The sequence below is a fragment of the Narcine bancroftii genome, chromosome 5, assembly GCF_036971445.1.
Source record: "Narcine bancroftii isolate sNarBan1 chromosome 5, sNarBan1.hap1, whole genome shotgun sequence".
In the NCBI taxonomy this organism is placed as follows: domain Eukaryota; kingdom Metazoa; phylum Chordata; class Chondrichthyes; order Torpediniformes; family Narcinidae; genus Narcine; species Narcine bancroftii.
Genome location: NC_091473.1, coordinates 79,858,860 through 79,871,739, shown reverse-complemented (window position 1 = coordinate 79,871,739; position 12,880 = coordinate 79,858,860).

Genomic DNA, 12,880 nt, shown 5'->3' with positions numbered 1-12,880 from the left:
GCCATGTAACAGTATGATCAAACACAGCGTTCAAAATAATGCTTGATGAATTTAATATCTATATATTTCACAGAATTACCTGTTTTAACTGTCAACGCAGAGCTTTGTGAGCTGTTACATTCCATGTGGATTCCCTGCACAATTATATAATAGTTCAGTCCACAATACACGTCAGAGATCTCACATTCAGTGCCTGTTGTTTGGCAGGAGGCCCAATGGCCATTGGTTCCTTGTGCAGTTATTTGGTATGACTCTGAGCCATTACTGGGATCCCAAAACACTGACACAGTGTTATTTTCACAGTTGATGTGAGCTACCACATTCTGTGGGATACAAGGGACTGTGGAAGGGAATAATCATAGTTTTAAACTTAAATGCATAAACAACAAGATTTTGAATCTGAATTGTGCCTTTATATACAAAGATTTCAAATTAGTCAATAGAAATGAAAGAGTGCATAAGCAATCACACTGGTCAACAATTTTTTTCAAAAGCTTTGCTTCCTGAAAAATATGGATTCAGATTTCAGATTTATTGTTAGAATACATACATGACATTCATATACATCCTTGAGATTCCTTTTTCCTGTGGGTGTGGCAGAATTCCCACTAATTGGTAGTGCAAAAAATAAACTGTACACAGCGAGAACACGTAAACAATCAAAAGAACTGTAAACAGCTACCAAATGTAAACAAACTGACTGCAATACAGGGAGACCCCAAAAAAATCAATAAAGTGCACAAGTAAAAGTCCCTAAATTCTGACAAGCAACTTCAAGCTGAACACAAAGATAATTTCAGGTTTTACTGTATCATGTAGGAAAAGTTGAAGAAATATTAAATTAACTTTTATTGAATTTAATATGTTTAATCACATAATGATGAGTCAAGTTCTCACAATGACTGCGCATGTTGTGCAACAAACGTGAGGAGCCCAGGGTTTGCCTTGGTCACTAATTTTTCAATCAAAATAGAACTCATTAAGCGTATACTCACCACAAATGTAGCAGAAAGTATCACAGTTGTTGCAACATTGACAAGACATTTCTGCTGTGCAGTATTGAATCTTTCTGAAGACAATACATGCTATTGTTAAGTACACTCACTATGCTATTATATGAAGAATATAACAGTATGCATCAACAGGCATTGAATCCATATCACCATAATGCATAGTATCTGTATATGTGAGCTGGTTTTATTGCTTTTCTGCATCTATCCTGACAAAGCATGTCCAGGCCTAAGTCAATGCTTGAAAAGCACCTGCACTGAGTGCATGCCTTGGTAAATATTTTCACAAAAATAAGTTATATCTAAAAAATAATACATTAGGAAAAGTATTAAAGCAATTTTCATGATCAGCAGCCCAAAATCCATAAAATACACCCAAAAGTGTTCAGGAAGCAACACCTTCATTGTCCAGTGTTATTAGGTCTATTGATTAGCATCTTGTTGTGGTACAACCACTACACTAGCCGCATTCCTGCCAGCCTACTGCAGGGGGCAACCACTGTACCTGCAGGTAGGTAACCTGGGAGACTAGTCCTACCTGCCTGCTGTCAATCACTGGCCCTTATAAAGACTCGAGCCGCCCCCTTCGGGGGACAGTCAGATACGTGGAGCCAGGAGTGTACTGAGACCTGGTGTGTCCAAATTTAAGATAATTAAAGCCTGTTATCGCCTTCCCAAGATCGTGTTCTATGGCGAGCTCTCCACTGGCCACCGAGACAGAGGTGCACCAAAGAAAAGGTACAAGGACTGCCTAAAGAAATCTCTTGGTGCCTGCCCCATTGACCACCGCCAGTGGGCTGATCTCGCCTCCAACCGTGCATCTTGGCGCCTCACAGTTTGGCGGGCAGCAACCTCCTTTGAAGAAGACCGCAGAGCCCACCTCACTGACAAAAGGCAAAGGAGGAAAAACCCAACACCCAACCCCAACCAACCAATTTTCCCCTGCAACCGTGTCTGCCTGTCCCGCATCGGACTTGTCAGCCACAAACGAGCCTGCAGCTGACGTGGACATTTACCCCTCTATAAATCTTCGTCCGCGAAGCCAAGCCAAAGAAGAACAATCTGTGGACTTTGTTTCAGAATTATTTGTGCAGCAACACTTACACGTCTAACACGACGATGATTAAGTTAGTAACCATGAGTAAATGTAATAACTGTGAATGTGAATCATATATAAATTTCACATCATTTCAAATTATTCCTGTATTCTCATTAGCAGAAAACAAGGTATTTCCTGTCATGTTAAATAAAAAGAAGTGAGAATTATGGAGATCCCTTTAGTGAAGAGAAGTAGACAGGAAAATAGCACAAGTGAGGTCAAGATTAAAATATTGGATGAGAAGAAATGGGGTTGATCTGGATCAACAGGCAATAATGTTTGCAAATAAGTGCACAGCAAATCTGGATTACATAACCAAGAATTATGGAAGAATTATGTTTGTCTTATACAACATGTCATGCTAGTTATCTGGGGTGACACTACTTTCACTTGCCAGTCCAAGATTCTCATAAAAAATATCCAAGGGAATATGCCATGTTTGGGTACTCAATTAAACATTGAAATGCTCTTTTCAGTATCCCAAGCCCACAATGAGTTTGATGTAAATGTAAGTCTTAGCTTTTTCTACATTGTTGTACCAGCTAGCTTGGAATAGTTGATGAGAAACTGTTACTATTCACCATAGCTCACCACACAGGACAATATTCAGTAACTGATTAACTAACTCTCAGATATATAGCTTTGACCGTAGAACAGAACATTGCACCTGAGGCAGAATGTGCAGAGTTTGAACACCAGCACTGTGGAGCTGATCCAACTGTTCAGTAATTAGTAATCTAGATCACTGATGGCACCCAACATAGTTGTATTCATTGAGAGCCAGTGGCCATTTTAATCATGTGAACCCATAAACATCACTGGGACAGTGAATCACCTTCAAATCCATTTCAGACTGCAGTTTAAAGGAAACAATATACAAAGACCACTCCTATTTCCAAGATCATTGATGAAACTTGCAGCAATAACAATGAGTGCAAAATAATCCAGAAATATACACATAGCCACAGATCCACTGAGGCAGTTTGGTCAGCAGTTGGTACAATTGATTGCTAGATGTTTAAGTTTGTAATAATTATAAAATAAGTTCATTGTAAGTTTAATTGAATTACAGTTTTAATAATGGAAGGTCATTATTTTTCTTGATAAGTAAAAATACTGTCATAATTTTACCTGTTTGAATTTCAAACTTTTGACTTGGTAAACTGGTGCAGTTCTCATCCATTGCTAACACAGTTATACTGAACATCTGGCCACACGGGAGCCCCATGATCTCACAGTTTGCTTCTGTTGCATTGCACGAGTACCTGTCTCCTTCCATTCCTTCTGCTATGGCAGTGTAGAACACGGCACCATCACTGTGATCCCACCACACTGTCGTTGTGTGTGTTGCACAGTCCAAATGAGCACTGGTATTCTGGGGACTGCAGGGTGCTGGAGAAATTTAAAAAAATAGCTATAGGCACAGTCAATTGTTATGTACAGTAAAACCCCTGTTTTCTGAAATTCAAGCAACCAGCAAAAAAAAAGCGGAAAATAAATAGGTAAAATATACCGAAGTTTAAAACGTGTGCGTCACCGTTAGTTCACTAATCATGTAACATGCAATATCAAGCAACCAGAAAATTCACTTCTCCAGCATCTATCAATCCCCATAGGTGCCAGATACCAGGGGGTTTAGTGTATATTCAAAATATAGGTAAATAAAACAAATTTTGAAAAAAAGTCTAAAAATTCTTATAAACATTGAAAAGATAAAATGCAAGATTGAGATTATAAACTCAATGAAACATTCAAATCATTTGGATGACTGAAGCGCTAGGAATTATTGACATTTTTACACAGTACGATACAGCAAAACACTACAGTGCATTTCTGGTTAATAGAAAATACTGCAAGTTTACTTTTCAGCAGTACATGCCACATCATTGATTAGTTACCTGTCTGAATTTCAACCATTGTACTCAGAGATTGGTTACAAGTGCTGTCAGATGCTACAACATATATGAAATATAATTGGCTGCAACGTAGCAGGGGTGTTCTACATGATGTTTCTGTTGTGCTACATGACACAATGCTCCCATCAACTCCTTCTACAATGGCAGTGTACTCCAGAGCTCCCTTACTCTCATCCCACAACACCAGTGCTGTATTGAGGTCACAATCCAGTTGTACTTTGACATTCTGTGGGTCACAAGCAACTGAAAATAAGATTGAAAGTTAAAATGGATGTAAGAAAATTGGATCAACAACAAGTGTGAGTCCAAATAAACAGTGCATGATTGAATTACTCTGGTAATTGTCACTTTATAATGCAGAGTGAATTTCAAATTAAAACAAATTTAATGTAAATGTAACTGCACACAAATGGCTAGCATAAAATTAGAACTGTGCTCCTTCTGTGCATAACAGCTGTGAGACATAGCTATCTTTCTGAAACCATAAGCATCATAACAAACAATGCAAATTTTCCAAAGAGCCAATTGCCAAGAATACTGCAATATATGGAGAAATCCACTTAACAAAGAGAGCAACTGGATGAAAAAAAAACACAGGACCTTTACATATTGTCTGTAGAATGTAAGAGTTCATGTTTTAAGATGTTACATTGAGTGATACCTGCATGTACATTCACCACTGCACTTTGAGGGCTCCTGCAGATGTCATCTGTTGCTAGAACAGAGATTGTGTAATATTCACCACACTGTAGGTTTTGGATTTGAGCGCTTGCATCACTTGTGTTGAATAAAGCCGTGACTCTTTGCCTGTCTCGAATGGTCACAGTGTATAACTTTGCTCCATCAGTCTCATCCCACCAGAAGGATATTGTATTCAAATCACAATTCAGCTCAGCTGTTAGATTCTCAGGAATGCATGGTGCTATGTATAAAATACAAGTGAATGCCATTTATTACATAATTATCCATAAATATGAACAATTAAGGTAAAATTAGAAGATTAATTACCAGTTTGGATTTGGATGGAAGTACTTGAAATACTGCGCCGACCATAACTCAGTGTTGTAACGGTTATGTTATAGGACTGTCCACAGTGTAAATCCAGCATTTCATAGCGTGTCTCTGTTGTGTTGTGTGAGTGTGTATGTCCATCAGTTCCTTCTGCAGTTATATCATACGAGATCGTTGCATTAGACCTTGCCCATGAAACTACCACTCTATTGGAGTTACAATCCACATTGGAAATGATTTCATCAGGGGCACATGATGCTTTAAAAAGGAAAAATAAACATTAAAATCTACTGAATGAAAAGGATTACAAAATCATCCCTTTTTCCTGTCAATCCAGTTGTCTGCTTTACAGCTCCAAAAGTCCCAGTAATGACTGGTTTACCATGGCTTTCTGCCAGTTTAAGTGCTAATTCTCCCACGATTCTCTCTGGCTCTTTACTTTAATGACTTCAGATATGGATATAATACTAATCTCCAAATCCTCAGGTTATTGTAGATATCTATTGTGTTTAGTGAAGTCGCTATGTTCTGGATTGCTTAAAGATTAAATCAGTAGATTGTAGGCCTGCTGTGCTTCCACTAATAACAGGGCCATCACAAAACCCTACAAGATGGTGGCTTTGGGGCAGAAGTGGGCACACATTCATTTATGCTGGCAGGATAGATGTTTCTAGCTCCTTTTCTCTTTGACAGATGTTCTATATCTCAGATTTGTTTGGCTCATCTTTAGATATTTTGCACTTCAAAATAATGGTTAATTGGATGAGTTCCATGATACTGCTGCATAGAACAAAGAATATAGAACATTACAGCACAGTACAGGCCTGTCGGTCTTTGATGATATGCTAACCTATATATTCCTACCAAAAACAAAATACTAAATCCTTCCTACCTCATATCCCTCCAAACATTCCCTATCCATGTACCCTTCCAAAGGTCTTCTAAATGTCATATTGTACCCACCTCTAGAGCTTCCTCACATAGCTTGATTCATATATTCACCACCCTTCGGTATGATAAACAGTAGTTCTACTCTGACAATCTCTACAAATATAATGGATAACTCCCCTTTGCAGTCCAGTTTAATTGGACAGTGACTTGATGTTTGCCAGAGTGAGCATGGCCCCCATTTTACCCATTCACTCCAGTATCGGCAGCCAGAAGTGCATTATCAGACCCCAATTAACAGTTTGATGGTGCCACTTCAGAAATCTAGTTATAGCCTTGTGTAGCCCTACAAAGGTCAGAAACCTCACTAAGAGATACACTCAGTTGATTCCCACCATTTTCCAAGCACTAGCTGCCTGCTTCATGACTCCAGTTGATGGGTTAACGTTGTACTGAGAGTGTGAGATCCTTGATCAGATCTGTATTTCCAAAGAGACTTTTATTCAGGGCCATGTCTGTTCTGTTCAAATATTCCAAGAACTCTTTTCTGGAGAGGAACAGGATGTTGCACTGAGCATAATTCACCTTCCAACGCAAAAGCCATATCAACCTTGTTCAGCTTATGTTCCTTTCAAGGGCTTACTGCCATGGTCTATGAATGTAAACTGGCAGCACATCAACTGATCTCAAGATATCCTGAGGAGATGAATGGTGTTATACAAAACTTCTCTCCTTCCACATTACCTGTCTGAATTTCATAGCTGGAGCTTTGGAGGCTGCTGCAGGTTTCACCAAACGCGAGCACTGAGATGCTGTATACTTGGCTGCAGTGAAGATCTGGGATTAGACAGCTTGTTTCAGATGTGGTGCAGGTGGCTGTGTGCCCATCACTCCCCTCAGCTGTTGCAGTGTACCACACTGTGAGATTACTCGGCTCCCATGTTACAAACGCAATGACAGCATCACAGTCAGCTTGTACGTTCTGAGGGGGACACGGGGCTTTTGGAGGTGAGGAAAGATAAATGTAACAAATTATTGGTATCAGTGCTGCATTTCAACAGGACAAATATAAAATTGGGAGAGAAATGAGTCATTCAGCCCCTTGAGTCCATTCTCTCTGTTGAATTCCAAAATTATTGAATGAATTTGAAAAAAAGAAATCTGAAACATAAAATGTTAGAAATACTCAACAGATCAGGCATCTGCAGAGTTGGAAGCAGAGGGAATGGTTTTTTTGATTAATGAATTCAGAAAATATACTCGTTATGAAGAGATCTCCAATGGTATTGCTGTAACTAGATCACCATTTAGAGACATTCAATTCATCGTGAATGGTAAATTATGATTAGGCCCTTAAGAAAATGAACAAGAAATGCCCTTGTAAAATTGTTTTGATCCTGCTGGATGCATTGGATCCCATCTCCTTTACGTAAGCTCCCTGTCTTACTGGCCATTTAACCTCATAATTCAAAAGAATTCTAGCATTGCTTTTTTCCTCAAAAATGAATTGAATGCCAAATAAATAGTTTGAAATTAAAATTTAAAAAATTAGCCTTTTCGAAAAAAGGCATTTTTCAGCCCATTGTGAATTTCCTGTATCTAGATCTTGTTTGCTATAGGTACAGCAGCTTCACTTGCTGAGAGAATGGAAATGAACACTGTGTAATTCATCAGGCAACATCCTCACTTCCTATGTTATGAAGAGAGGAAGTCAATAAAGAAGCAGTATTTGGGATTAGGACCACCTTCTGATCTGTGAATACACCATCTCAGGAACGGTTTTTAATGAAATTTCAAAGATACATTTTCAGTGTAACGAACTTAGTAAATGGACATCTAAAGCTAAATTTCAGCTACTAGCAAATGAGGCTCTTCACAGGGAATGATTACAAAATGCCACTCATGTTGTACCTGAGGAGCAATAAGACAATTCTGTACAATGGCTATATTAATTGTCTTGTGATCAGCTACTTTTCCTATATTCAAAGAACAACTCTTGGCGCAACTTTAGATCTCAGAGAAGTATTTACAATTGCTGCATTTCCCACAAATCCAAAAAATCTTTAGAAATCGTACCTGTTTCAGTTTCAATAACGGTACTTATACTTTGACAGGAACCATCCATTGCTGTCACAGTTAATGAATACGTTTGACTGCAGTGCAGGTCCATTGAATCACACTTTGTCCATGTTGTGCGACATAGTGATGTGTGTCCATCTTGTCCTTCTGCATTTACAAGGTACTGCATTGCACCATCACTATACTCCCAGCTCACTGACACACTCTTTGTGTCACAGTTCAGATGGGTGGAAACATACTTGGGTGCACAAGGAGCTGCAAAACACAAACTGATTATGACCTATGAAAGAGTATCTTGAGCACAAATCCACACAGTTGGAAGTCTTTGATTTAATTTCAATACCATATATTTGATTCCAAAGAATTGTCAAGAAAGAAAATCCCTGCTGTTTTTAAAGCAGGAAAGTCCCCTTTTGAAAGTAAATAGTTTTCTAATGTGAAAAAATATCACCAGTGTCATTGAAGAATGCATTTAAAATTAATCATTCATGCAAATTTACACTTCATTATTATGACATGTACTGTGGTGCACTGTTTGAAATATTTACAACAGTGACTTCTGAACATTTTTTGTTCTCTGCGCCAGTTAATCATATCAACCTGTTATAGAAATTCAAAGTTCCAACGTGTAATGGTATTCATTGGCCTAAAGATGCACCAGTACCCAAAGAAATATGTTATTCTAACTATGACTCCATTGGTTGCACATCATACTTAAGAATTTGGCAGCTACAATTACCCAAAGTGTTAAGTGCTCCCACTTTGAACTTGTCCTCCTGTGATCTCTACCTTTGCAGTGAGCACAAAGGTAAACAGGGATGTTCAAAGCCAGGACTGGGTCCAATGGGAATAATACCACATGGGTGAGAATGAACTGATTGTGATAGTACAGATTCGATCACCAATGTGTATATGTTCAGATGGTAGTGTAGGATGACTGTGATTGGCTGAGAGCATAGCCACGCCTACTGGCAGGTCTTAAAGGATTGCTCCTAGCCAGACCAGGTCATCTGGACTGGTTGACCTACATGTGATATGCTCCAGTCTTTTAGTTAATAAAAGCCTTGGTTTGGATCAACAAGTCTTTGGTTCTTTCTCTATACTGATCCTTCTGTGAAGTTGAGGTAACATTGAGGTAACAGTAAAGTATTGGCAATCATTGGTGGAGGGGCCACCAACTGTTGGTTGGGAGAAAAGCTGTTGAGTCAGGGTGAATGCCTGGTGAGATCATAAAGAGAAAGGATGGTTAACAAGTCAAAAGGAAGTTGAATAGTATTTTCAGGGACTCCAATCAGCAATCAGGGGTCATAATCTTTTCTGGGCTGACACAGTCCAAAAACACAAGTACTTCTGAATCACAAAGACTCACTTTGCCCTGGAGCACTCTTAATCCTACTCTCATTGTAATAGCAATGATGTCTTCATGTGCATCAAGGATCATCATTATAAAATGTGACAGGAGTGCATGGTCATTGAATGGTAGACAATTGAGGAGTGCAGAGCAACAAAGGGATTTAGGAGTTATGGTAAATAGTACCCTCAAAGTTGATACTCAGGTAGATGGTGTGGTGAAGAAGGCATTTGGAATGTTGGCCTTCATAAATCGGAGTATTGAATTCAAGAGTTGGGATGTTATGTTGAAATTGTACAAGGCATTGGTGAGGCCAAATTTGGAATACTGTGTGCAGTTTTGGTCACCGAATTATAGGAAGGATATAAACAAAATAGAGAGAGTGCAGAGAAGGTTCACGAGAATGTTGACAGGATGTCAGGGTTTGAGTTACAGAGAAAGGTTGAGCAGCCTGGGGCTTTTTTCTCTGGAGTGTAGAAAATTGAGGGGGAATTTGATGGAGGTGTTCAAGATTTTAAAAAGGTCAGAGAGAGTCAACGTGGATAGGCTTTTTCAATTAAGAGTGGGGGATATTCAAACCAGAGGCCTATTGCAGGGGGAAAATTATAAGGGGAACATGAGGGGAAATTTCTTTATGCAAAGGGTGGTGGGGATGTGGAATGAGCTTCCGACAGACGTGGTTGAAGCAAGGACATTATTTACATTTAAGGAAAGACTGGATAATTACATGGAGGGGAGAGGATTGGAGGGGTATGGACCAGGTGCTGGTCAGTGGGACGAGGAGGGTGGGGATTTGTTCTGGCATGGACTAGTAGGGCCAAACTGGCCTGTTCTGTGCTGTATATGGTTATATTTCCAAAGTTATATAAGTGGACTCATAGACCATGATAATAGCATTCCCCTCGAGAAGTTTCATATGATGACAAAAAGAGCACCACCCCCCCCAACCCCCAAAGCTGAAAAAAAAAAGAAGTTTTACAACTACTGGTAAAAGAATTTGGCAGGGAGAAGAAAAGCAGAAGTGTATGTGTCTGAGTTGTAGAAAAATTAAATTTCAACAAAGAATCCCCCTATTGGGGTGGGGGGGTGGTTTGTATAATTCAAGCCAACATTCGTCCATCTTAAATTTTGTTATACATGTTTCACTTAACAATTGGACATCCAATTATTTCAGATCAATCAAATGGATTACTTTTACAAATTACCAAGACTTTTATTTATCATTTTAAAGATCAGAATTCAGGTCAACCAATTGCAGATTAAGCCAATGCTGGTACATACAGTTTACAGAAATCATCAATGCTTCTCTCAAATATTGCATTGTAGAATATTTAAAAAAACAGACACAAAACAAGAGCAAAAAATGGAATCCGTGTGGGCTTCAGCAAATAGAAGGATGAAATGCAGGATTTTAGGGACTACAAGATTCAATTCTTTTATTGTCATGTAATAGTACAGAACATGTAATATTACATGAAACTGTTTTCTGCCTGCTGTAAGGCAAATAAAGTGCCCCCATTGGTGTCGCCCTGCACCTCTTACAGTAAGAGAGAAAGAGAAGCAAAAGAGAGTCTCTTCAGAGTCACTGTGTATCTGTGGATTCGCATCCAGTGCTTCTACAACCTCTGCAGCTGCAAAGACTCCTGTTCGATCAACCAGCAACGTGAGCTCCAGATCTAAACCTCCAACACAATCAAGAAGCCTTCAGTGCCTGAGGCTTTTTGGGAGATTTTCTAGCTCTCAACACCCCCTCGAACCCTGGCTCCAATACCTGGTTCCCTGAGCCCCTCATTGGTCCAAAAGAGTCAACTCCACTGCTTCTCCTTGTCAATGGAGGGTGCTCCCCAGCTTCTGGTGCTCTGTGCCAGTGTGCTGCTCCCCGGAGTTTGCAACACTCATGTTCACTGCTGAGTATAGGCGCTGTCATCTTGGGCACAGACCCGTGGTTGCAGGATTTTAGTTTAATGTCTGTACAGAGCCGATGGCATAAACTCGGCAGTTGAACCCTTCAGAGCAGTGCTGAGTCTGCACTCTCCACTCTTGAGGCTCCACATAGGTGTCAGTGCAGCCCTTACAGCAGCTCTGGCAGCGCCAGAATGTTTGAAAGAGCAGTCTTGATAGTGATGCGTTGGCTAACCAAGGTGCAAAGCCACTTGACGTTGGAAAAAAAGGACTAGAAAAGCATGTTAATATATATGTGCAGGAAATTTATGGATCAGCACATAGAATGGTGAACAAGCTGTTGATGAGGCACATAGAGATTGGAAATCAGCTAGCAGGACTTTCCAGGAGTTTGGTCTTGAAGTCTGAAGATAGAAATCCTATGCATGTAACTTAACAAGATCAGATTTAAACCTAAGGAAAAAGTCCTCCAATTTTCATGCAGTGCAAAATCTTCAAACAAGTACCTATATAGAATGAATGGATTGGTTGGCCAGATTTTAAATCATGCAATTCTTTATAACAGTCTTACCAGTGTTGAACACAAACAGGGGGCTTTGTGAGTTGTCACACACTCCGTCCAGTGCTGTCAGAGTTAAATTATACATCTGTCCACAGTGTAGCTCAGTTAACTGACATTCTCTCTTGGATGTCTCACAGGACACTGTGTGCCCATCACTTCCTTCTGCTGTTGCAGAGTAAGACACTGCACCTCTCGTGTGGCTCCACAGCACTGAAGCATCATTTGTGTCACAGTCCAGCTGCACATCCAGATTCTGTGGGATGCACGAAACTGAAAAAGGAAAGGAAGAAAAAGAGCAGTTGTTGAGCAGCAGGTAAACTTCAGGAGTTGTTTATTTAATTTCTGCAATTAAATAGGGGCTTGGTGAGGCCACACCCTGAATATGATGTACCTAAAAAATAAATACTGTCACAGAATAAGTGCAATCAAGGTTCATAAGACTGGTTCCTGGGATGGAACTTAGCCTATTTTCTCTAGTTAAGAAAAATGAGAAGAGATTTCATTTAAATTACAAAATTGAGGCTTGACAGTTTGGATGCAGAAAGGATGCTTCCTTCAACTGAGAAATTTAGAACCCAAGCCTCGGAACAAAGGGAAGGCCATTTAGGACTACGATAAGTGAGCTATCTTCATGCAGAGTGTGGTGAAACTATGGAATTGTCCACATCCAGAGGTGGTGGAGTCTAAGTTACTGAATTCATTCAGCTAGAAGCCAATAATATGAAAGAAATCAAGGGGGGATAATGCAGATATTGCATTGAGATAGATCAGTGATGATCCTGCTTATGCCAAATCAGACTCAAAGGGCCAAATCCTTTCAGGATTTTTAATGTTCTTCATGAAAATCTTCAGACAAATGTCTTTGTAAGTTTTTCTGACTAACAGTATTTTGGCTGGTGCAAAAATTAAGGTAGCACGATTGACAGAGAAATGAGTGATTCAGGGAAGTTGCATTTCCCCAGTTACCTGTTCTCCTTGTGATGGAAGGACTTTTAGTTGTGTCACACATGTCATCGTGCGCATGGACTGTGACAGTGTAGGTCTCTCCACAGTACAGGTCAG